This window comes from Pipistrellus hanaki (genome assembly GCF_964339955.1).
Source record: "Pipistrellus hanaki genome assembly, chromosome: 10".
Taxonomy (NCBI): Eukaryota; Metazoa; Chordata; class Mammalia; order Chiroptera; family Vespertilionidae; genus Pipistrellus; species Pipistrellus hanaki.
The window spans coordinates 49,672,077-49,700,028 of record NC_140512.1 but is presented as its reverse complement, the minus strand read 5'-3'; the positions used below and the strand labels follow the sequence as shown (position 1 = coordinate 49,700,028).

Below are 27,952 nucleotides of genomic sequence, written 5' to 3'. Positions count from 1 at the left end.
ATCATCTGGAAACATTTGAGAGCGAGAGAAAGAGGTTCTTGCAAACACCCAGGAATGGGGGCATTTGAAGGTAGGATCATTTCACATTGCTACAGTGTCAGATGATCTCGGCGGAACTCAGTAGGAGAATGGAACAAGAGATTAAGATGGTCCATAAACTCTGAGAGAACACAAAGCATCTCAAACTAAATGCCACCAAGAAGGGAATGTGCTTACTCATACACACACACAAAGCACTGGCTAATAGACTTCTTTCACGAAGTTTAATCCAGTTAAACACCATTCTCCCATATATACAAAGAGGGGATATCTGGGCACATGCAAGCATAAATGCAGAACCAAACAGAAAATAATGCATAGCTCTGTGGCAGAAATAAGAACTCTCAGATATGTCTATGTGCACTTCCCTGCGTGGCTACAATAATGGGACCAACATGGGCCTCCATAGAAACAGGACTCCTGTCAGCAGGGAATGAAGAAAGCTGGTAGAGAAGCAGCTACATCTTCTAGGCCTCTATGTGGACTATGCATTTAGAGTTACCTATAGATCTGTTTATCCAGGTGCAGATAAGCATACAGAGAGAAGCCTTAAGAGAAGGATGTGTAAGATAGAAAGTGCAAGAAATGGAGTGTGAGTGGCTATGGAAGGCTGGGTGAGAGAGAGGTCAACTAATAGAAAGGGGAGAATTTTGGGGGGGCGGGGATCACAGCTTGACCATGTTATCAGTCACATGTATAGTATGGAAAATATCTTGGGGGACTTTCTCAGCTCAATGCCTGAGATTGAGATTGTGTTTCCTTGTTTTTTCTAGTCTTAACTATTACATTTCAGCAATCATTTATTGGATATTTACTATGTGTGTGCCTAAATAGTAAGCACTTCTTACAGTATCTTAGCTAATTCTCACAACTTGATAAGGTAGATTCTGTTATTCTTCTCTTATAAAAAAGAAAACACAAAATCAGAAAGGTTAAATAACTCTCAAAGATTATGCTCCCAGTAATATAAGATTCAGGAGATAGAAGATTAAAGGATTTGAGCACCATGACAGGATGGTATATGGTTATTGATCCAAATGATCTTCAGGAGTCAACTCAATTCTTCTGATCCTGTATCTGAGATGAAAAATAGCAGTATGTTGCCGAAACCGGTTTGGCTCAGTGGTAGAGCTTCGGTCTGCGGACTGAAAGGTCTCAGGTTGGATTCCAGTCAGGGGCATGTACTTTGGTTGCGGGCACATCCCCGGTAGGGGGTGTGCAAGAGGCAGCTGGTCGATGTTTCTCTCTCATCGATGTTTCTGGCTCTCTATCTCTTTCCCTTCCTCTCTGTAAAAAATCAATAAAACATATTTTTTTAAAAAGAAAAAAGAAAAATAGCAGTATGTTGAAATGGAGAGAACTAGACTGAATTTTGAATTTTGAATTTTGAGGCAGAGATTCTTGTCCTAGCTGTGCTCCTAGCTAAATCTATGTTATGCTTTCAACTGGTGAATGGGAATAGCAACCTATTTGAAGGATTATTCTAAAATCAAGTTATATAATCTTTATAAAATATTATGAAAATGAAATTAAATATATCAATACAAAGTATTGTGATCATATAATCAAAAGAACTTCCAATGTCAAAGTCCATGATACAAATAGATTGATTATATTAAATCATTTGTGTATTAATTTGAAAAGCACTTATGGAGTGCCTACAAATAAGGCATTATGCAGAAGTATGAGATGCAAAGATATATAAGGCATAGCTCTTCCTTCAAAAATTTACAATCTAAAAAGTTCTTATTAGTATTAGTTGCTATGTTTCAAAAATAATTTTATTTTCAGTACATGTTCATTTATGTGACAATAAACTATACTACTGTTATTGGATTTCTTGTGGCTGAGAGCACAAAAGAGAAAACTGAAATTTTTTGTTTTGCTTTGTTTTTATCTACTTCCATATCAGAGTATATGTTTTAGCTTGGACTTCTATTTTCTGTGCTGTATTATATTCAAATTTATTACAAGTAGAATCATGCCACACATTTGTAAATAAATTTATAGACCACTTGAATCTGTAGAGATACAGCAATTTAAAATATTCACATTACCCTGGCCAGTGTGGCCTAGCTTGTTGGGCATCATCCTGAACACTGAAACTTTTCCAGTTTGAGGCTCAGTCAGGGCACATGCCAGGGTTGTGGGCTAGATCCCCAGTAGGGGCTGTGCAGGAGGCAGCTGATGGATGTTTTCCTCTCACATTGATGTTTCTCTCTCTTTCTTCCTCTCTCTCTCTCTCTCTCTCTCTCTCTCTCTCTCTCTCTCTCTCTCTCTCTCCTCTCCACACACACACACACACACACACACACACACACACACACACACAGTGCTCTGTTATTAAAGGCAAAAAGGTATGAAGATCTTTCTGGAGGAAGCATTTTTCTCCAAGAAGGAAGGTAACACCCCTCCAGGGCCACTTGTTGACTATGTAGAGCCCATGTGGTTCACACAACCAGCTTATGGGGTTCTCAGTTACAGACACAGAGGATGGCAATTGATAGAATCATTATGGTTATAATCCAAAGTGGACTGTTTGCCCGGGAAGTAGGTTTAATTGTTGAATTCATTCTATTGATATTTCTGCCCAAAGAAAATCCTCCATTTTATACTAAAAGTAACAAAGGAATGAATAAGACAAACAAACAAACAAAACTCATAGACACAGACAACAGTAGGTTCAGTAGTAAAGGGTAAAAAGAGATCAAATATGTGGTGATGGAAGGACATTCAACTTGTGGTGTGGATCACACAATGCAATACACAGATGACATATCATAGAATTGAGCGCCTGAAACTTTTAACCAGTGTTACCCCAATAAATTTAATTTTTAAAAATCCTTTATTTTATACTGGCCAAATGTTTTCTCTTTCTCATCCCTGATGATGAACTCAATCAGATCATATTGCCTCAACAAATTAAGGAAGGATTTTGCCTGTCTTATTCTAAGGCCAATAAGTATCTGGACAACATAAAGGCAATTTAGAATGAGGGGTTGTTGTTTTTGTGTGTGTGTTTTGTGGTGTGTGTGTGTGTGTGTGTGTGTGTGTGTTTTCAAATACAGAGGTGGCTGAGAAAGAAAAACATAAAAAGAGACAGATTAAACCCACACAAAAATGTGTGCCTCTATTATTTAAATTCTCCCATTTTCTAAAGATGTAGGGATGAGGAGTATTAGAACAGTAAAAATAATGTCACAAGTAGACATAATGTGAAATTGAAAAAGAAATGATATAATAATTGAGGTATTTGGGGGGGTTCTACTTTGATTATGACAAAGGTTAGTGTAGACATGCAGTAAAGTGATTATTATGGATTTTTATGAACTTAAGTAACAACACAGTTTTCTCCATGAAAATTCATTATAGCTCTTTCATCACTGCTGGTTTGGGCATTTGCCCAGTAGGTGTTTTCAGTTATGTCATGAACTTGTATACCAAATTAGAGTTCTTCCTGTCTTGGATTGCTGCTAAGGAGCTCTACTTCTTTAAAGAAAATAATTTCCCCAATAATATTATTTTCATTTACAACTTACAGATAAAGAAACAGATCAAGGACCTTGGGGAAGCTGGAGTTGATGGAACCTGGTGGCGAGGTTAAATGCAACTGAGAGATTTGTTTCACAGAGTGAGGGAAAATATTAGGTATGCAACTGGAGAATAGCCAATAGGGGGCAGAGTGTGATTATGGATTTTTCTCTTGATAGCCTTAATTTCTATAGGAGATGAGGCCATTGTGAGAGTCTGGGCCACTTGAAAAGAATAGTGAAGGTTTGAAATAGCTGTTGAGGGAGCTTGGAGAGATGACTAAGAGGCCCCGTGATGAAGCTGGGATCTTGTGTTAATCACGGTTCCAGTCCTCAAGGCTGGGCAATTTTCTGCAGTACCAGGCAATCGACCTGGCCATTGAAGCAATGAAATAGTTCATAAGAATGATTTCACAGAAGCACAAGAAGCAAGTGATCCAGGTCAACCAACAGGGAAAGTAATTACCATGACATATTGTCTAGATGGGATGGAAAGTAGAAAAGGAGGGTAGGACAAAAATGATTAATTAGGAGGAAAATAGAGTACCTAGTAAAGGGTCTTTCTGCAGTTTCTGAGAAGATAGTGCATGGGAGGTGAAAAAAAAAAATAGCAAGCAAGAACATGAACAAAAGGTCAGACTTGTGCCAGTGGGAGGGGATCACTGAAATCAAGTGGAAGTGAGGGTAAATGGAGTTGAAGAGGTCAAGAAAACGTTAGTCTAGGATATTTAATGGCTCTACTGTCCACACATTGGAATCAGCCACACAGTGGGATAAGAAATACAGAAAAGCTTATGAGTCAAGAGCCAAATTCTTCTAGAAAAGTAATTGATTGAGCATGGATTTTGGCTAAGTAGCAGAGGAGATGGGACTAAATGGTAAGAATGGCAAGTTCTTACTTGGTTAAAAAGAGAAAATGTGAACAATTAAAAGAAGTAAAAAGAACCTAGCTGGTTTGGTTCAGTGGATAGAGTGTTGGCCTGCAGACCGAAGGGTCCAGGGTTCAAGTTTGGTCAAGGTCACATACTTTGGTTTTAAGCTCCTCCCCAGCCTGGGCCCTGGTCCGGGCTCGTGCAGTAGTCAACCAATTAATGTATTTTTCTCACAGCGATATTTCTCTCTTTCTAAAAATCAATGGAAAAATATCTTTAAGTATGGATTTAAAAAAAAAAAAAGTGAAAGGCTCTCCATCCACAGGCCCTGTGGTGCACAGACAGTGAGAAAATGAGCAGTTTCCAATGGGTAACTCAGGGAGGCAGCATTCCTGGGGACTGGAAGGAAAGGCATGTCAGTTTACAGTGGATTTATAGAGATTGTAGAGCGGGGAAGGGAGGGCAGACATTGAAGGCAATGAAGGTGGGATGAAATAGGACAGGGACCCCAGGGGCTATGATTTGGGGCAAAGATTAAGGACATAAAGAACAAGTGGCAGGCTAGAATTAACCAACGGGAACAATGATTTAAAGATGTGTCTGTGATTAGTCACAAAGAGACTCTGGGTGGTGTCTCCAGCAGAATGGCAGTCATTGTCTTTGGCTCATTGCAAAATACCCTGTATTAGAGAAAGTAAAGAAGTCAGAAACTAATATTTATTGCACTCCAGATAAATCATCTCATTTAATCTTCATAAAATCTCCAGAATATAGACATAACTATCCTCATTTTTTAAGAACTAAAGACACAGAACTTCAGAGCGGTGAAATAATTCTTCCAAGGTTATTAATGCTAGCAAGTGCTTAGTAGAAAAATATAAACCCAAGTCTGTCAGAATATTCTTTCTCTTGTACCAATTTCGAAAAGCAGACAGCCAGCTCTGGATCCACCCTTGCTCTATGTAAGTCAGTTAATTTCTAAGTCTGATTCTTCATCTCAAAAAATAGCAATAATATCAATTTGTCTAGCACTGGTTGACTTTTTAAATGATCACGTGAGATTTTGAAATAAACATATAAAACTATATATACATACATATATTAACTTAATCACTTCTGAGTCTTTTCCTTTTTATACCCTTAAATTCCTACAAATAAATTATTCATTTCTTCATTAACTTTAAAGGTAATCATGTTTCTATAGTATCAACTATACTATGAGGAATGATTGGATGCAGAAAATAGAAATATTCACCTTTATAAGGGAAGACTAAATTATATATATATATATATATATATATATATATATATATTATATATATTATATATATATTAATATATATATATAAAAGGCTAATATGCTAAGTGTCCCTCCCACTGTCCAACCGGTTGCTATGATGTGCACTGATCGCCAGGCAGCAGACACTCAACCCAGGAGCTGCTGAGCTGCAGTGACTTGGCAGTTGCAGTTCTCAGGTGACGCACCTGAAACCAGAGAGGAGGAAACCCGATTCCTCACAGGGCCATGCGATTCCACCTTTGGATGTGGGTTATGTTGTTGCTGGGGCACTGTTGGCCCAGAATCTGGTTTACTGCACACTTGGCATTTGTGTTCCATACCTGTATGACAGCAACTTTGCAGAGTACCCCTCAGGGGATGTAGGAGAGCTGGTTTTGGGCTGATCTCCACAGGCCAGGCCAAGTGACCCCACCTGCCAGAGGTACCCTGCTCACTCCACAGATGCCAGGGAGGGACCTTGGGAAGTTGGTTTTAGAATGTGTTCAAACCCTCTTGCCCAGTCCGGCCCCACCAGCCACCTTCTAATTAATTTCCATTCAATGTGCACAAATCTGTGCACTGGGTCACTAGTTTTCTGTAAGGGAACATTTCTCCAGTGATGTGGAAAGGATCAGGCTCATCACATTCTTTTCATCACTTGTTATCGTGATACTAGTGACCCAGCATGTGAAATCATGCAAGACCCAGCCCAGCCCATCCACGCATGCCTCTCCATGAATGCAGCCCAGCACACCTGCACATGCCTTGATGTACATGCAGCCCAGACCCACCACACCAGAAGGACCCCAGACCCGCTCTGTGTTAGCCACAGGATCCCAGACCCGCCCTGCACAACTGCAGGACCCCCAACAGCCTTGTGTTAGCCCTGCCAGCTGCGTGTGAGTCCCACTTCGTCACATGGGCCTGGATGAGAGTTGCTATGTTCACCTCCTGGTGACCGGTTGTCTGATTGTTCCACTATTACAGCATGATGACTACAGTCCCTTTATGATGTAGATTTCATTGGTGTTGCCTATCTAGTGCAAGTGAAATGATATCTCACACAGGCTGTGACTTGCATTTCTCTGATTACTAATGAGACTGAGAATCTCTTTATATGTTTATTGGTCATTAATATTTCCTTGTTTTTGAAATATTTCCAAATCATTTTGCTTTTTTTAAAAAATGGTTTTATTGCCCTTTGCTATTGAGAACATTTCATGTTATAGAAATGTTGAGTTTGCATCAAGAAGATGAAGCAAGGTGCACAAAGTCACAGAGCAAGTTGGTAGAAAGCCTGGACTAGGACCAAATTAGTCCAGTGCTTTATACTATGCCATTTGCAGGGACCCGGGTGCAATATCCGGCTTGGATGGTTCTTGTTACTTCAGCTTTATTCATCTAACCGAAGTGAAACAAAATGTGCCAGACACATCAATTGCAAGGGAACTCTGTCAAATTTGATGATACATGGAATTTGTTGTAAAGCAACCAGTAGCACAGAATCCTCAGTCTGGAGAAAGTGAGGGTCAATGTAGATATAGTTTGAATCCTTGTGTAAGACAGATTATAGACATTAAAGAAGTGACAGTTGGTGCTGAAATAATAAAATGGGGCTTGCTCAAGAGGCTGGCTGGCTGGTCTTATTTAGGAGGTTTTATTACTGCAGCTTACATCCCCTTTGTTTCTGGTATTTATAACACACTTGATAGTTCATCATTCTTCCCCCTCAGATTGCATATCTGGTAACAGGGAGTGCGGACTGGCATATGAGCAAACAGGTGAAAATGATTTTCTGTCATTTCCTAATGATATCTTCAAATAATAACTTAAGATCTAAAATGGAAGAATGCTGTACAAGTGCAATAACTCAGTGGATTTACTCGTTTATTGATTCATTCATTCTCTTGATTCTTCTCACCCTGGATTCATCATTTTAAACAGTGAATCACTTTCTTTAAACAATGTACTGACTTGAACTGGAGAGGATCAGATTTTTCTAAAGAAAAGTCTCCCTGCATTCCTTGCCTTCAGCTTTCAGTTCCCCAGGTTCTGCCTCCTCATCTTTTATCGTAAACTAGAGGACCGGTGCATGAAATTCATACAAGAGTAGGACTTCCTTCCCCCAGCTGCGGGCACTGGCTTCCCTCCCACACCTGGGAGGACCCAGGCCTCCAGCTTCCTCTGGAAGGATGTCCGATCTAATTAGCATATTATGCTTTTATTGTTATAGCTTCTTTAACATGTGCTATGTTATTTGTAGAAAGAGACACTTTAGCAAGACTCCCTTCTCACTAATAACATTTCTCACCAGGGGCTTCAATGGTTTGGTCCTCTTTATAGCACGTTGATTTCAATGGAGCAAATCTTGATGTCTATTCTACTTTTCATTTACTTGGATGTTAATTATTCTCACAGATAGAGGAACCCCAGGACAAACCATTTTCCAGTTTCCCTTATTGCTCCAGTAGTCCCAATTCTATTTAGTCTTAAAAGAGCTTTAAACTTGGGTGTGTGTGTGTGTGTGTGTGTGTGTGTGTGTGTGTGAACTCCTTTTTGAGAAAAAAAAAATTCATCTTTCCTCTCAATTTCTCATGGCCGAGTTCTAAATGTGTCCTGGCTGTTTCCTTCACTAGCTACTTGACATTCCGGTCATAGCAATGCATCGATTAATTCAGTTTTTATAAATGATGTTGCCATTCAAATAATAATGAATGAAAGTGGCACTTTTAGTAACTATCCCTTTGATGTTTCAACTTGGTACATATTTACTTCCTTGGGAATATTCCTGTCCTCAGACTCTTACCTCCTTGACTGCTTAGTATTTCCCCAATAGCAACGTCAATTTCAGTAGCAGAATTCATTCATCACATTCCACCCGTGAGTTGCATCTCCACAGCAAGCACGGAGCACTGCTTGGTTTTATCCTTTCATTCCCAAAAGGAGTGTCTTGGCCTTCTCCTTTTCTTCTCTCTTTTACCTTTGTTGCTCAGAGTATGCAGATATCCCCTCGTTTCCCTTGTTTCCCCCATTGCGTGCCCTTTTCCCCCATGTTCTTAAGAGGCACATTTGGCCTGGTCAAGCTGTTGGGAGTCCTAGAAAGCATGGTCTTTGATGTGAGCAGTTAGTTTTGCCTAATTTTGAATGAACTACTCTTAAAACAGTGATATTTGGGGAATTGTTTATGTCACTTTTGTGTGTGTGTGTGTGTGTGTGTGTTTGTGTGTTTTAATATATTTTATTGATTTTTTACAGAGAGGAAGGGAGAGGGATAGAGGGTCAGAAATATTGATCAGTTGCCTCCTGCACATCCCCTAGTGGGGATGTGTCCGCAACCAAGGTACATGCCCTTGACTGGAATCAAACTTGGGACCCTTCAGTCTGCAGGCCGATGCTCTGTCCACTGAGCCAAACTGGCTTCGGCAAGTTGTTGTTTTTAATGCTATCATAAAACCAAGTTGTAACAATTAATGAAGACCTGTTCTCTTGATTCCTGAATTTCAACTTGGCACTTTCAACCTATGTTGCTATCCAAAGTGTTATAAATCACCATCTGAACACTAACTACATGTGGTCTGCATGGCTAATGAGTTTTTATTTTAGTTTCCTTGTTCTATATTTTCTTTTGCTTGAAGAAATGGGGATAATGCATCAACTGATATTTATTTAGTTCCTTCTCCCATCTTTATTCCACTAGAAAATAATGTTTAGACGCTCAATCCCCCTAATGTAGGTTTTTGGTGGGAAAGAGATACTATAATTGTCATCATAGACAGTAGAATTTAAAAAGGATTTTGAACAGGGAGGGTGAGCTCGTGAAAGGATGGCATCTATTTCAGGATTCTAGGCCGGCAGACTGTAGCACATGGCCTTTACGAGAGAAGACGGAGAAAGCGTTGTTAGTCAGTGGCCTTTTTGTTTTGATTCTTTATTGGTTTGTGTGAGCTTTTTTTTAATGTACTATTTATTTTTTTTTGTTTGTTTGAACTGCTTTCTAGATGGTCCTTAATATAAATGTACTGTTTAAGGGAAATGCCAACTCTTAGTCATCTGCAAAAGCTGTTTGCTCTATCCTGACCTAAGATTAATGGGTATAGATAGTAACAGGAAGCCCAGAATGGAAATAGATCTGGTTTCCGAATCCTTCATTACAGGACACAATACATAAAATGATATACGTGGCCCTGGCCTGATGACTTGGCTGGAGTGCCATCCCGTACACCAAAAGGTTTCAGGTTTGATGCCTAGTCAGGGCACATAACTAGGTTGCGGGTTTGATCCTTGTTTAGGGCAAGAACGGAAGGCAACCCATCATTGTTTTTCTCTCTCCTCCTTTCTCTCTCTATCTAAAATCAAGAAGAACATATCTGGCCGAAACTGGTTTGGCTCAGTGGATAGAGCATCTGCCTGAGGACTGAAAGGTCCCAGGTTCGATTCTGGTCAAGGGCATGTATCTTGGTTGCGGGCACATCCCCATTACAGGGTGTACAAGAGGCAGCTGATCGATGATTCTCTCTCATCGATGTTTCTATCTCTATATCTCCCTTTCTTCCTCTCTGTAAAAAATCAATAAAATATATTTTAAAAGAAGAAAGAAGAAGAAGAACATATCCTTGGGAAAATATTTTTAAAAATAAAAGATCTATGAGGAATTTATTTGTTGCAAAAGGAGATAGGAAGCCTCTACCCACATTTCAACTTCCCCTCTGCCCAGAGAGTTTGAAAATTACTAGTATACTTCTTTTTGTCCATTGCTAGAGCCTCTTCATTATTAAGTAAATACACAGGAGTCTCAACTCTTGGCCCTTTGCTTGTGGCTATGTAGTCAGTTGCCAGGAGGGTTGTTTAATATAAACTGAAGTAATAAATCAATGTCGACAGGGAACAGAGAGAGGGAATGGGGCCGCAGGAAGGTTTTTTCTTTTGTTTTTGTTGTTATTACACCCACTTTACCAGAGGATGTGTGCAAGCTGTAGAATGATGACCTCTCTCCCACTGGCCCCTCAGCAAAGATTTGGAGGCTGCATTGCAGATGCGGTGTGGTTAGTCCTGGGACCCAGTGCTCAGGCACGCCAGAAAGCTCTCCTTCTTCCAAGTCTCCTGAGGAGCACCTAATGGAAGAACTAGGTAACTTGGTGTGGCTGGCAACCATCTTGGCAGATCAAGTGCCAAAAATTCTCTTCAAGTTGTGCTGGGTTGGCAGAACCATAGGTCAGGAACTCAACTGGGCAGGAAGCCAGGGCCTTGATTGGCTATTAATGTGTCTTGTCCAGCATATCTTTTGGAGGCAGACCACTGCTATCAACACAAAACCTGTCATTGTGGCTTTTTCTATAAAATAGCTCTTATTTAACGTACCAGGTTGTTTCATTATAGGCAAAATACTCAGTGGGTTCTAATTTCCGAGTCATCGACCGATTATTGTCCTACTGATTTGATACTCCTGCAAAGGAACCAAAGTATTAGAGTTCAGCAAGCTGACAAAAACAAGTTAGAGAAAGAAAGTGAGTATATTTATTTGCTGTGCAAGGACCGCCTTAATATTATGAAAATGGATAAAGCTGTGCAAATGGATCTCTGCCCTTCCTCTTTCTTGTCCCTACTCCTAGGACCAGAGGAGAAAAACTCTGGTCAAAAAGGAAGAGGATGCCCCATGACTGGAACATTCCACACACTCATTCCAAGGTGCTGGGGTAGGAGGAGGAATCAAATAGAAAAGGATCTGGCCAATCTCAGGAACCAGAGGATTAATCCCTGCTGGTGATGGGGAATATTTAAAGTATAGTAGACTGTTATAGTAAATGTTATAAAAATGCTTGGATCTCCCTAAGATAGCAATAAAGAGCCATGTGACCAACAAAGCCTGGTTGAAGCCAGTGGTTAAGGAAATATCTACAAGTTCATGTTTATTTCTCACTGTGTTAGACTCAATAAATCAATCTCACAAGTATAGAAATATACTGAGCTTAGAACCAAACCTTCAAATTATTGTATTTTAAAATATTACCCCAACATATTTTTAAAATAATGTATTGCTCCCACTAAAATTATTTTTAATTGTTTTTTTTTTTTTTTTTTTTAATCCTCACCTGAGGATATTTTCCATTGATTTTTAGAGAGAATGAGAGAGGGAGAAACATCAATGTGAGAGAGTGAGACACATTGATTGGTTGCCTCCTGCACATGTTCCAATGAGGGGCCAGACTGGGGAAGAATCTGCAATTGAGGTCATGCCCTTGACTGGACTTAAACCCTGGACCCTTCAGTCCACAAACCAACACTCTATCCACTGAGCCAAATCAGCTAGGGCAAAAAAAAATTCTGTTTCATTAACAAATAAAAATGTAATATTTTAAGACACATTCTTTTAAATTTCTACCCTGGGACATATTTTAATGTAAGAAATAAGATAGTAGTTTATGTATGTCTATATATATAAAAGCCCTTGGGAGTTTGACCAGGAGTTCAACTACTCGCTATGATGTGCACTGACCACCAGGGGGCAGCACATGATGAAGGAAGGCCCTGGCCAACAGCTGGCAGCTAGCAGCTGGCAGTCACTAGAGACCCTACCTATATATAAATTATATATATATAGCCTAAGTGACCGTTAGGACAACGGACTGGTAGCTATAACATGCACTGACCAGTCGCTCAATGCAGGAGCTGCCCCTGATGGACAGTGTGCTTCCACAGCCAACCTCCCATGGATAGCCAACCTCCTGTGGTCCCTCCCCTCTGCTGGCCCTGATCGCCCCCATCAGGACTGGGTGAGACAGCCCCAATCACCTGGGAGGGACCTCACTCGTGCATGAATTTGTGCACCAGGCCTTGTTGAATAAATTTTCAAACTTTTCTTTTTAAATCAGATATCTAGATACACTTTGCTAGAGGAAAAAGGTAGCAGAAGGTATCCAGAAAAGGAAGATGAAGGGAAGGAATATGAAGAGACTTAAATGGAAAGGAACACAGAAAAGAAGGGCTAGCCACTTACATGAGGAGGGGAGAGGCAAGCAGAGTACAGCTGCAAAGAGGAGGGGAATGAGGCAAAGACAAGCACCAAGACTTGGGTCACCATTGTCCATGAGACACATGTGCCTGTCCCAGGAGAGGTTCAGGATCCAGGGCAAGAACATAAAAATAGATTCTTAGCTCCCTTTTCCAGATATCTGTAAAAGGTAATGGGCCAATTGGAGGGCCTCAAATAGTCTACACTGAGGGGCACAGAGCCAAATTTTTGCAACTCTAGAGTAACAATGATGCTGTCCACTAAATGGATGATAGAGGATAGAGGGAAAGGGGAGGGAAGAAGAGAAAAATATGAAGTAAACTAAATGGTCTCTGAGATCGTCTGCTGGGCTTTCAGATTCAAACATGAAAACATCCTTTCAATTCAAAGTTAATGGAGAAATATGATTTTTCGAAAGAGTGAGAATGTTATTTAGAATTGGTTTGCAAAAAATCAACAACAGTACACGCTTAAAAAATATGCTTTCCCTGCTAGAGAATGGCATTGTATTGGGCGTAAATGACAGCATCCCCATTATAAGAGCCTGTAAAGGTCTAATGAAAATATACATTTGTGGAAAGTACTCTCTGTACTACTGGGAAACCGCCTCAAAGTGACTCAGAGTTCACCCACATAAAAATAACTAAACCCCTGAAAGCCAACAAACATTTGTTAAGGGTTACAATGTGCTCCATCATGTAGTAGGAATGGTGGATAAAAGGTATAGTCCTCGCTTCCCAAGAATGTATCTACTTGCAGGTAAATTGAAGCGATAGAAACTGCAATATGGGTTTGATACAGTTATGACTGAGCACTGATTGTAATATTTACAAAATGAGAGTGCTGTCCAAACTTGATACAACTGGATTTGTGATATTATGTAGAAGAATGAGTGAGGAGAGCAGAAGCTGGCAGGGGGGTGGGGGGTGGGGGGGAGAGAGAATGACTTTTAAGGTGACACATGGTCCCATAGTTCAAGAGGAACAAAACAAAAATTAAACAGAAGGAAAGACCGTAGGAAGTTTAGACCAGAAGAAAAAAAAAAAGATGAAATAAGAATAGCCAGAATAATGGAGATGCCATTTTCTGAGTGCTTACTCATTCCTTTATATTTCCATTAAGTAATACATTCATCGAACAAGCATTTATAATACAAGCATCAGGCAAGTTGACCAGCTATGAGAAAGCAGTTAAGGAAGACATGCTCCCTACCCTGAAGAAAGGACGTTTCAGGGGAGCCAGCAATGTAGTAAAGTATTGGTTGCCTGGCAGGGGGTTATGGGTACTTTGCCAGAAAAAAAAAAAGAAAAAAAAAAAGGTGTCGATGGGAACTCAGGAGGAAGTAAATCTACCTACAAGATCTGCATGCTCTAGGATCTCAGATGTCTTGTTTTCGAGGATAGAAGTTGAAGAAAGTAGTATTCTTTCTTCAATTCTTTAAATATATGGCATTACATGTCTACATTTTCATGTATGGCGTTGGTTTTTCTTTATTCGAGGCACACTTCTCCACTCATCTGGCTTAGACAGATGAGCTATACTTCGTAGGTTCCCACCTGGGGCATGAGGTAGCCAACCAGGGATCTGGGCCCTGGCTTCACATTGGAATCACTCGCTGGAGGATTCCAGTGCGCTTCTTGAGTTGAGAACCACCAGCCTACACATAGGCCTGGACAGACTCCTGCTACGGCAGAAGTTTATCCAAGTTTCTGGCTTCGCTCCCGATGTTATAACAGCAACAGCCTCTTCCTGGGGTGGCACCTCTCTCTCCTCATTGTACTTTCCACTCACATGCCGCACCATTTGGCTGAGTCCAGATGACATTTGGGCTTGATGAAATAGAAATAGGTTTTTTGGGCAGAACATTTTTTTTTTTGAGTACTGAAGTAGTTTAATTTTTAGTAAAGGTTTGATACAACAAATATTGTAGTACCCACCCTCATGTGATAAATATTAGCTAATATCTCAATGTGCATGTTTCTATTGTCTTAATTATACAGTTTATGATTTATCAGGAACCATGTTCTGGATTACAAATAGCATCTCATCAATTATGTATTTCATCTGCCACCCCCCCCACACACCCCTTATTTTTTGGTGGCAGCACAATATATACCTATGATAAGTGCATGCTGGTAATTTATTTGTAATATCTTTCAACTTGTTTGGCTAGAATTTCAAAATAGGTCATAACAACATGGAGTCTTACAACAATGTGATTTCCTCCCCCCTCTTTATTAAGTACAAAATGATTACCTTTTGTTAAAAAAAAAAGCAAAATAATTTTTCTAAGAAAACGACTTTTTAACTAACCATTAGATTTTGAGTACAAAATCTTGTCTTCTAATTTTTTTTATGAATGCATATCTTATAATTTCATCCTTCTACTAGTGAGTAGAAAATCTTTTACAGAAAATAAAGTATTAAGTAACATTAATTTTCTAGAAAACTAAATTCAACCAATTTTAACTCTTACATGTCTTTTATTGTATTTTAAGGTTTTGGTTATCTTTTAATACGTAATGGCTAGTGCTACTCAGAAAGAAACCGTAGTAAAATGTTAGGTTAAACTATTAAGTGTCTATAAGAGGCATTCAGGATATGACACTTTATTTGGGGATCTTTTATGTGTACCATCAACAAAAGTGAAATATATTAAATCAGAATATAGATCAGATAGGTGAATAGAAACTAAGCAAAATATGAAGTGATTCCAGTGCTTCTGTGACTAAAGAATAAAACAGGCAGTGAACATAACAGAAACTGAGCTGAGAATTGACCGGGCATCATTGTGAACATCTTGATCATAAATAAGTTTTTATCTCTTTATCCTTAAATTTATAGCTTTAGTCAAGATCCTTTTTATGGTCTTCAGCATGCTTATATAATTGCCTGCTGACATCTCCACTTAATGTGACAGAGGTACTTCAAATTTGATCTGAAAGTTTGTTTATTTACTGCTGAGCCATATGTTAGTCAAAATGTAGCTAACCAAATAATTTTCCCCCAAAGTATCTAGTGAAAAACAAAGTAAAATTTCCCAGCTTGTGTGGCTTAGTTGGTTGAGCATCACGGTTCCATTCCCAGTGATGGCACATATCCAGGCTGTGGGCTCAGTCCCCAGTAAGTGCAGGAGGCAACTGATCAATGATTCTCTCCCATCATTAATGTTTCAATCTCTCTGTCCCTCTCCCTTCCTCTCTATGATAATATATATAATTTATAGTAAATTTTTTTGTGGCCACGTAGCTCAGTTGGTTAGAGCATTGTCCTGATACACAAAGGTTATGGATTCAATCCCCAGAGCACATACAATCCCCAGAACCAATGATACAAGAAGCATATTTAAATGGACCAACAAATCAATGTTTCTCTCTCTCCCTACTTCTCTCTCTCTAAAAATCAATCAGTAAATAAAATTCTTTCAGCATAAAAATTTTGTGAGAATATAATATTCAAATAATGTATTACTATTAGTTAATTGTGATCTTTAAGAAATGGGTAAGACTATATCAATACACATTTTTAAAGAAAATTAAGAACTTTTATAAGAAATACATTTATATGTTATCTCTATTTAGCAGAAAACTTCTACTTCAGCTATTTCTAATGCAGATTTACCTCTGGATCTCCTGTAGATTTTGTAGGCAGTGAAGACTAACCCAAATCTTGACACTCCCTGACCTCTGAAAGCCTTTTGAAAGCTGCCTGGACCCTTTGGATTCTGATCCTCATTTGGCTGCAATTTAAGGACTGGAGGAAAACAGTTTCCAATTATCTGCCTACAAAATATCTGAAAATATGAGACTAGAGAGCATTGCCAAAATGCTCTTTTGTTTCTTTGTCCAAAACCCACAGGGAATGCTGGGTTCCTACATCCATCCTGTTCCTTCGCAGTTAGAAAGAGAGGAGCTGAAAAATCCATTAAGACAGAATTTTGTCTTAATTTTATAGCCTGGTATTCATTGAGAAACTACATTTAAATATAAGGTGGTGTGTGTGTGTGTGTGTGTGTGTGTGTGTGTGTGTGTGTGTGAAGGAGGGGGTGGGCATAACAAAAGACTAGAAAGACACGTAATAAAAATGTTATGAGTGCTATGAATACTTATTCCTGGGTAGTGTGATGTATAGGTCATCTTTGTTACATCCTTGGTGTTTTCTCTGTTTTCCAAGTTCTTTACAGTGAGCATATAATATTACTTTTGTACTTAAAATGCATGTCACAAAATCACCCAGCCTTCATAGACTCTCAGTCAGAGTACACTGTCCACAGGAGCCTGTAGCACAGGCAGCAACATACCTGGTCTCTCTTCTCCCTGGGACATCTATTCAGTTTACCGCCCCGTACTGAGCAGTGGGCCCAACTACCGTACCTGCAACTCTCTACTGACCTGAAAAGAACCTGAGCTCTTTTTCATTCTGAAATTTTTAAACATAATTTGAACAAATTATTTTCTGGGTAATATAGAGTTTTATAAATATTGGACTCATGGCTGACACAATGCCACAGATGTTACTTTGTTTAAATACAATGGATATAATATAAGTGGATGTAATATAAATGTCAAGAATTATATCAAAATAGGCCAGCCAGTGTGTCTCAGTGGTTCAGCATCAACTTATGAACCAGGAAGTTCCCTGTCAGGACCTATGCCTGGGTTGCGGGGTGGATCCCCAGTGTGGGGTGTGCGGGAGACAGCCTATCAATGATTCTCTATCATCTTTGATGTTTCTATCTCTCTCTCCCTCTTCCTTCCTCTCTGAAATCAATAAAAATATTTTAAAAAAGAATTATGTCAAAATATATGCAAATATTGAATTACTATACTATATACCTGAAACTAATATGTTTTGACAATTATATCTTCAAAACATTATTCAAATTTAGAAATCTTTAATTAATTCAGAGAAGCATTGTGATGAGCTTTTAAATCCTAACAAATTAAGAGAGAAACAGAAGCAATGGTGTTTAGAGTGATTTATATAGATTTCCTCATCAAATTGCTTCTTAATTCAAGTATCCAAGCTGATACAGAAATAATGTATGTTAAAGGGGAGGAAATCAAAACATCTACAAATTGGTTAGGAGTAAATTTTTTGCCAAAGAGAAACAATCTGAAAAGAAGTGTCTTGTTTTATTGTCAATTCCATAATTTGTTTTTCTCATATTTGCATTATTTATAAATTTGTTAATTATTCCCACTTTGTCATCAGTGCTTGATGAGTAAATAGTGAAAGAAATTGCTTCTATGCATTTGTTTCTTATTGACAATATCAAATTGATAGGTGAAAAAAAAAGCGAAAAGAAGTTGTTCGACAGAGTGGCCATGTCATTTTCTTGTGCTTAATAATAATTATAGTTTGAAAAGGAAATCTCAAACAATAGGGGAGACATAAGTAAAAATGACAGATACCCTAAAAGAAAAAATAGCTCAAAAAAGATGGAAGGGTCCAAAAACTAAAATGAGAACAATATAATTAAAGCAGTCAGGATGAAGAAGAAAAAGAAACTCCTGAAGATACAAACATGGATTAAAACAAGTTTCCTTTTGAGTTGATATCACAGAGCGGTCTGCTGAAACTGGCCAGCTACGGAGGCCATTATTACTATGAGTTCATGTATTGAAGCATTCCATATATAAGTTGGAATGTGAAACACATAGAGAAAAAAAACAAACAAAAAATAATAACATTAGCAATGTAGGAATAATTCTTTACAGTGAATGGGGCCCACTGTATTACAGGAGATTAACCCCACTCTACAGGAGATTAATTATTTTGGAGGAAAAATGCCTTAATAAGCTAAGATTGAACAGTTTTATTCAGAGAAGATTAATGAGTTACTTCCTGAAGGGACTTTGAAGGTTAATTTACCCAGTTAGAGTGTTGTACGGTTTTGCCTGTTAGCAGAATCAGTGCATTGATGACGAATTGGACTTGATTAGCAGATTTATAAATAATGTCAATATGGGAGGAAAACAGAATTGGTGTCATATTGGAGTCAGAGTTCAAAAAGATCTTGACATTATGGAACAATAAACAAATTAAACCAAACAAATTTTAAAAGGGTTCAAAATTCCGCCTATCCAAGCAGAGGAAAGTAATTCTGGCTTAATAATTCATGTAAACAAAGCCGGGCATTTAATAAGTTAACTGCAAATACGTCATTCTTAATACACACTACATTCTTCCAACTTGAAGATTGGAACTTTATTTAGATCTAGAAATCTTTTTTCTTTTATTATTTTCTCTCTTACAATATTTCTGTTCTCTATTTCTATAATTTCTATTAAATTCTTGTCTCTCACCACCTCACCTGCTGTCCTGTGTCCATGCTATAAGCCTAGAGTCCCTGCAACTACACATATGCTCTAAGGAGTCTTATCCCAGGGGTTCTCTTCTTTCATGATGTGATTTAAGAATTTTGTAAAATGTTGGAACGACTGATAGCTTTGTAGCTCAACTATGTATTTTCTTCACCCTTCCCGCCCCCCCCCCCCACACACACACACACACACCGCACACACTTATGTCAACCATTGGAGTTTGGGGGCTAAGAAGGCTAAACATTGTGTTCACTGCTCTGTCTTGATCGAATATCCATTAACATAAACCAGTAACATCAATTGTGTTATGTGATTATATGAGCATTAATAAAAATACTGTGTTCAGGGAAAGAGCACTCATAATTCCATTTTATCCTATTATATAATAATATTATATTCAGTTCTACGAATAATAATATAGAAGCTAAGTTATACTATGAATGTTTGAAGGAAATTATTTTGCTTAGAAAAAGGCAGGGGTAGTGATCTTCAATTATTTTAGGGGATGTTATGTAGAAGTTAATATATTTTAAATATCTGGGAAAAACAGACCTAAGATCAATTATTTAAATTATGAAGTGGTAGACTTCATTTTAGAATAAACACTAATTTATTAATAATTACACATGCACCAAACTAACATGAGCTATTTTCATAGTTGCAAGTTTCCCACACTAGAAATATTAAAGCAAAGACTGGGGTATAAGACATTTATTTACTAGTAGTACATCCTAAATCTTTAATCCAAAGTTGTCTGTTTCTTTGGGTTCCATATATTCATCTAGTCTGGATTAAAGTCTGTTTTGCTTATCTGGATCCCTCTGACTCCTGATGATCTGCCTGATTACTTCCTTGCCTTGAAATTTGATATCATTGTGCTTTCAAATTCTAGACCCACTGCTTAACCAGTTTTCACCCTGTGCCTTGCTCACTGCTAGACGCAGAAAGCATCTCACCTCAGATTTCCCAGTTGATTTCAAAACTTCCTCCCCAAATTACCTACCAGTTTTGACCTGGCCTTGTCCACGTGCTTATCCTCTGCTCAGTGCTTTATTTCAGTTCCTGGTACCCATGAATATCACAGCATGACACTTCATTTTCCAAGAGCCTTTTAACTGGGTGCTGCCTCTGCTACCTTCCTTTTACTTTGGGCCTCCTGGTTTCCCATAAGTTAGCATGCACCCTTACAGCACTTTAATCTTTTAAAATGCTACTTTAATTCTTGCTTATTTTCCCCAAACCATTGTCTCAAAAACCAATGTTTCCCACTAAATACGAGATGAAGTATATACATTAGTCAACTTGGGCTGCCATAACAAAATCCTATAGACTGAGGGGCTTAAACAATATAAATTTATTTCTTCTCACAGTCATGGGGCTGAGAGATCTCAGATCATGGTGCCAGCTGATTCAGTTACTGATGAGCAGTCTCCTCCCAGCTTGCAGACAGCTGCCTTCTCCTTTCTCATGTGTCCTCACATGGGGGAGAAAGAGAGAGCAAGATATCTGCTGGTGTCTCTTCTTATAAGGGCACTAATCCCATCATGAGGGATCCACCCTCATGACCTAATCTAACCCAATTACCTCCAAAGTCCCCATCTTAAATACCACCACTTGGGGACAAGGGCTTCAACATGAATTTGGGAGGTGAGGCCACAAACATTCACTCTATAATAAACTTGTCTTTATAGTCTTGCCCTCAATCATATTTGTAGCTTTATTTGTGTATTCCATTACATAACTCCAACTAAATTTGTTTATTAGCTCCTCAGAACACTTTTTCTGCTCTCATGGCTCCCTTACAGGATATACACCCTTTATTTTTTAAATCCTACCCATCTTTGGCTTATTATATTTCTTCTATTATTCTCTTAAAATATTTTGATTCTATATTTTATTTAACTTTCAAAAGATTACATGGCAGGGGGTTGAAATTATTCTACAATTACATAGTAATTCTTGTTGAATGCAGAGATCATGTCTTAGATTTCTTTGTACTGAGCATATAGGTCTCTAAAAAAAATTTGTTGTTGTTTGATTCAACTTTAGTCCTGCATTTATTCAACAACATTTAATGACGAGGTAAATATAATTCTCTACCAAGTGACCTGATTCTGAAAATATTTTAGTCTTCCTTAAACTTTCATGTCAATACATCTGAGGAAAAAAGGCCCTTCCTTTTTTCACCTTTTTTAAAAATTACATAATTAGACTGCCTCACTTACCAGCCTCACTGGTTTTGCTTTTGCCATAATCTCAAGATCACCATTTTCCCTCCAGGTTTCATTACAAAACAAAGAGAGAAGGTAAAGACAATGTCCTTTGAATTTCCTCAAATTTCAAAGCATCTTAGGAAAATAATTGGAAAACTGGGGTGAAAGAAACTAATTACTCTTCTCCAAGCCCTTGGTAAATACTAAATATAGTCCAGTGTCTACCAACCTCAAGCACTAAAAAAAAAATAAAAAATAGGTTGAATCTTGAATGAAATCATTTTCAAGACAATTGCTGAATCTGCCAACATAGAAAGTGAAAGTATCATAATTAGGACCGGATCTCAGAGATCATCTAGATGATGGGATAGAAGTACACAGAAGCTAAATGTTTGCCCCGAAGTCAGAGAGTAGCCAACCTAGAGGAGAACGAACGTAGACTGACCCTGCCCCATTCCTGAACTCTTTTTTATTTTTTTATTTTATTGATTTTTTACAGAGAGGAAGAGAGAGGGATAGAGAGTTAGAAACATCGATGAGAGAGAATCATCGACCAGCTGCCTCTTGCACACCCCCTACTGGGGATGTGCCCACAACCAAGGTACATGCCCTTGACCTGAATCGAACCTGGGACCTTTCAGTTCGCAGGCCAATGCTCTATCCACTGAGCCAAACCAGTTTCGGCATTTCTTTTTTTTTTTTTTTACAGAACTCTTTTAATATGCCATAGTTTAGACCACATTACTTCTGTGATTTTGGTGGAGAACTCCAGTAGATGCTGAAGGACTGTGGGGAAAATATTATTAAAAGATAGTTATAAAAAGTTCAGGAAATAAAACATATAAGGGAAGAGGACAGATTTATTTATTTTTTATAAATTGGTGATTCCTATTTTTTGTTCATGACTTCAGTCAAGATCCTCATTAGAAGCAAAGGACAAACTAAAAGACTTTTGTGTTCCTTACAAACTACAGGATAGTTTTTGCTTTTTATTTTGCATTCACTACTTACATTCCTATCGTTGAAGTTAATCTCCAAAAGGAGGAGATAGTGCTAAAATCCCTGAACTTTCTGTTTAACTACCTGAAAACGGTTGCTTTTGTTTACATGATTCTAAAAAGGGCAAAATGGTTTGGTTGTCTTGCTTCTGATTGATCTGGTATTTGGGCATTATGCACACTGAGCTTGGAGAAACAGAATGCAGGCACTTGGTGGAATGTCAGCATGACTCTTTTTTTCACCCTGGCTTCTCTCTTAAAGTTCAGTAAAGGCCATCTTTCAGAAGCACAGAGATCCACTTACAGATAAAACAAAGCCAGATGATTTATTTTCTTTATGTGAGAGTAAAAGCCTTATTTATTTCTTAAACGCCTCTTCTATCTTCCTGTGTTCATTTTAAGCCTGTCTCATCTGTCCTCCATCTTTGAATCTCTGCCTTGTTTTGCCCAACTTGGAGAATAACAGTGTCTATGACTTTATATATCTTGTTTCCAGAAACATTAGCCTGGAGCACTTCCATGAGTTATTCTATCCCCTCTGTCAGTGACATAGCAGTCTGCTGATTGTCTTTCCAGGTCATTGATTCTATTTCCTCTAGCATTTTCTCAGATTTTTCTTGTGAAAGAAAAAAGAAAAAAATTATTGCTGAAAATTCTGCTCAATGAAAGCTCAGCTTTGAATGAATAGGCTGGACTTTAACATGTGCTTGTGACCATCATTTGAATCGTTGATGAAGGTATAGTAGTCATGATGGTGGTAGGTAATGATGGTTGTCATGGTGGTGGTGGTGGTGGTGATGGTGATGATGGCAGTGTTCATGGAAGTGATGGTAGTGTTGGCATTGTTGGTAATGTTAGTGATGATGGTGATAATGGTGGTGATACCTATTTGATGATCTGTCTTTTTTCTGAAGAGCCAGGTGGTTTGGGGATTGATTCTACATTGATCATTTGTAGATGATAGAGAGAGAAAAACATGACAATAATTGAATAGTCTAACATGAAACACATAATTTATAATCAGTATTATACTAGTACTTTCTGATTCTTAGAATGAAAAATAGTTGACTACTTTCCTTGCTATATATTGTCACTTTTCCTGTCTCTGGCTGCAGTCTCGTGGTTTTATTAAGATTTTGTATAGGAAATCCCATGATAAAAATAAGAAATAAAATGAAATTAATAATTGGTAACACAGTGCTTATATATATTATCTTTATATTACCTGAATGAATGAGTCTAATTACCAGAATGTACTTAATAAGCTTCTCAACACTGCTTTTGGCACTGAGGTTATCATGGTTTTTGTTTTCAGGTCAATAGTTTTTAAGACAGAAGATATGACATTACTTGATCCTATAAATAAATAGTTATGGAATCATACCTTCTGTGTCCTTGACCCTATGCTAAGAAGAAAAAATACAATGCTTTACCCCATGTTCTAATTGAGAACACGGAATTGCAAACACTGTTGCACAGCAAGAATTATGTTAGAATGGAAATGCATAGGGTGTACTGTAGATCAGAGGGGGGAAAAAAATCTAAGTTTCATGGAAAGGTCAGGGAAGACTCAATTTGAGGAGGGAACATTTTAGCCAAGAGTTGGAGGGAAAATGTAAGCAATGAGACATTCAATAAAAGGAACAGAATCCATAAAAAACACTGGCTTGAGTGCATCTGGCTTTTGATAACTGCAATGAATCCCGTGTACTGTAGAATGTTCTCCAGGTGAGTGCGTAGTGTGAGGGACTACCGCACCCCCTTGTGATATGGCTTGACAATCAGACAGAAGCCATCACATGAAAGGTCATGTAGGCCCTTCCGTGTTGGGATTTTATTCTCCCTTGAGTAATGTTCAACAGCAGATTGGCATATTTAAGTTTGTAAGTAGAAAGACCACTGAGGGGTCAGAGTAGAGAATATATTTGAATGAATAAGCCTGAAGTCAGGATGGCCTTTACGGATGAGACTCTTGACTAAGATATAGTGATGGTAAAAATGCAAAGGGGATGAACAATACACCGGTTCTAAAATAAATAGCTCCTCGGGCAGTTAAATATTTAAATATGGTAAGATTTAAGGATAGTTTCCAGGTCTCTGGCTTACAACACGGGACTCAACGATGCAAGACAATGTATAATTAGTTGCTAAACTATGCAGTTTCAAAAATAAGTACTTGAAAGCTCATAGGAGTGAGGAGTAATTGAAGATTACTCTGCAGAAGCTGTCAGGATACCAGAGAAGTGGTGCATATAGCAGTCTAGAAGAAAGCAGTTTTCCTAAAGGACTTAGAACTCAATTTCTGGTTCCTTGCTTGTGAGAGTCATTTGACTCCCACATAAAAAACTCCTCCTGCTCCTTTACTCTGAAAAAGAAGGCAGATGGGTTTTGATAGTCCACAGCCCTTTCCCCAAATAAAATATTTCTAATTGGAGAAATACATAAATTCTTTACCACAGATTCTGGTAGAAAAGGACGAAGAGAGGGAAAGGAAGAAGAACTTGGCTAATTAGTAATTATGCGCACAGAAGATGTGGAATGAACTAGAAAGAAAGATTTTATCTCTTAGATTGGGAAAAACCAATCTGCGGTGTCCCAATGAAACAAAATAAAATCTAACAAGAAGATAATCACATTGGCATTCCCAAATATTAAGATGCCATTGTCCACTGCTATCAAACAAGGTCTGTAACATCAAAGGGCATATATTTGCTACTTTACTTTACTGGGAGTGCTATGATATTTCCACTTATTTTACCTCTTCCTATTGGCTACATTTTTGCAAATTGGTACAGTGTTTGGGGGAAAAAAAAAAGCATTCATAATACAAGAGCCAGCTGACAGGAACAAGACAAGAAAATAGAGGAGGGCAGTTTAGTGGATAGATCAGAAAATTCTAGCACTCTTCAGAATAATGGCATTCCTGTTCATATTTTTAAGATGAATGTATTGAGATATTTCTATATGAAATAAACATCAGTACCTGTGTGTGACACAGTGTTCTTTTGTCTGCTTCAGGAAATAAAGTATCCTGTTCATAGACAGGAGAATGATCTTTCCAATGAAGTTGCATTGGAACTAGACCCAATGGTTAGAAATTGGCTAGCTAGAAAGAAGAAAATATGTATTATGATAAGAGAAGTGCTGAAACCAGTTTGGCTCAGTAGATAGAGCTTCGGCCTATGGACTGAAGGGTCCCAGGTTTAATTCCTGTCAAGGGCATGTATCTTGGGTGCGGGCACATCCCTGGTAGGGGGTGTGCAGGAGGCAGCTGGTCGATGTTTCTCTCTCATTGATGTTTCTAGCTCTCTGTCCCTCTCCCTTCCTCTCTGTAAAAAAAATCAATAAAGTATATTTTTTTTAAAAACAGAAAAGAGAAGCATATATACAATGCCTCAAGATCAACTAAGGACTAAGTATGTTTTGGGTATACTAGGAAATCTCCAGGCTGACCTCTAGATTGGGTATCAAAGAATAGTGGGATAAAAGGTATTATATGAGATAGAATATTTCAAAGTTAGCAATTTAGATTTGAGAATATCTCATAAGTTTTGAATAGGAGGGGGAGCAACAGACATTCCTGCTCTGTGAATGGTAAAATACTACCATTATTAACACTAAGGAAATTAATAATAGCTAAGACTTAGTAATTATTATTATAAGCACCAGACACTTCATAACTAGTGTGACACCCGATGATGTAGATGTGTTATCATCATCCCTATTTTTCAGATTTGTAAACTGAGAAAGTGGCCAGGCAATTGGCACAAGAAACACAGGCAGCGCATGAGCAAGCAGGTTTGTGAACCGGGCACAGTCTGGCCTCTTATTCTCTGCATCACGTTTGTTATTTTTAAGACAAAATGAAATGGGGAAGAAAAGCTGAGTAACCACTCAGGGCTCTGTTGTCCTGTCCAGTCTGAGATTCTGAGTTGCTGAACATTAGTGATGACAGAGGGGGACCATATGCGAGCCACTGGTTTTCCTTTCACTCAGAGCATGACGTCTGCTCAGGTGAAACTTAAGCTCATTTAAAGAGAGAAACTCTTGTTCCTGCTGCAGAGATGGATCTCAAAACCCAGCCTGAATCAACCTGGTCCCTGGAACAATACCCCTAATTCTCTCAGTGCAGCCACTAGCAATAGTCTCTCCCTCAAGGATCATCCTTTTTTTAATTCCGTTCCTCGAGTTTTGTTTCTGGAAACGTTGCAGTCTCTTGACTATGTAAATGGTGCAGTTGCTTTTCTATGAAAATGCATAAAATTTCTATTGTATTATGTGTATGACTATTGGCTCTTAGGTTTCACAAAAACAATGTTAAGTAGCTCAGCCTCGTTGTGGGAGACAGAACATCTGCTTGCTTTGGAATCTAGCGATGCTCGCCACATGGCTTCCCTCTGAGGCAGATTAGTAAGCGATTCATGAAGACATCATCCCAAGGGCTTTCTTGTGCACATGACTAAGAGTTTAATGTCCCTTGAACCAATTTTATTAGTTTAATGGTTACATGATATCCATTCTTTCTGGGCTGGATCCCTATTGGTAAAGGGAGCTTTAGTTTCCTCTGATTCCGTAAATGTTTCTCATTAGGATTTTGTTATGTGGTTTTTTTTTCTGATCAGCCAAACCTCTCTGGAGATATGCTATCCCTAGCCTGTTTGTTTGTCTGTTTTTCCCACTCATTCATTTAGCAAACATTTGTTTACCATTTCCCATATACTGGGCCTTTATCAGAGGCACTAGCTTTACAATTGGGAACAAGGCACGGCCAATTTCTTCAAATAAAAAAAAAGTACAATAGTTGTAAGTGCTGCCAAAACCGGTTTGGCTCAGTGGCTAGAGCGTTGGTCTGTGGACTGAAAGGTCCCAGGTTCAATTCCGGTCAAGGGCATGTACATTGGTTGTGGGCACATCCCCAGTAGGGGGTGTGCAGGAGGCAGCTGGTTGATATTTCTCTCTCATCGACCTTTCTAGCTCTCTATCCCTCTCCCTCTCTGTGAAAAATCAATAAAATATATATTTTTTAAAATAGTTGTAAGTGCTAATATAGAGCTGGTTCACAGTATTGAAGAATATCTGAGGAGGGACATCTCGTGTGGTCTTGAGTTATCAGTAAAGGCTTCTCACAGGAAATTACTTTTTAGCTGGGGCTCCTAAGATTTCATCCAACATGGGTTCAGGGCAGGCAGTGGGTGGCTGCTAATGACAGACTGTGATTCCAGGGAAAAGGAACGGTAGAGACGCATGCAAGGGGGTAAAATAATTATCGGGCTATCTGGGACTTCAATCATTTCAACTCAACTGTCCATCCATTTATTGATTCATGTAGCACGGTATTTCCAAAGAGTGTTCCATGGGGCTTTTTTTTTTTTTTTTTTTTACAATATATTAATATATATGCTGTGAGAAGAAATGTTCTCTGCTCAAATAGCTTTGAGAAATATTGAAATAATTTAAGTTAATGGTTTCTTTACTGCAGCAGTTTTTATGTACCAGTGTAAACAGTGACTCAGCAAAGGAACAGAGGCCACAATGTTTCCCAACCTTATTTGACAATGAAATGCTTTATTGCACACAACATCTCTTAACAACTCGTGGCACTGGCATTGTATAGAACCAACTTTGGAAGGCTGGTCTAGCATCATGGCAGTGCTGGAAACCCTGATTTCAGATTCACCACAGGCAG

The 27,952-nt window shown here is 38.5% G+C and overlaps 1 protein-coding gene across 7 annotated transcripts in view; it reads left to right on the top strand.

Moving 5' to 3' along the window:
- CHRM2 (cholinergic receptor muscarinic 2) overlaps nucleotides 1-27,952 on the top strand; it is a 137,651-nt gene that overhangs the window by 79,046 nt on the left and 30,653 nt on the right. The gene's annotated exons all lie outside the window — the stretch shown is intronic.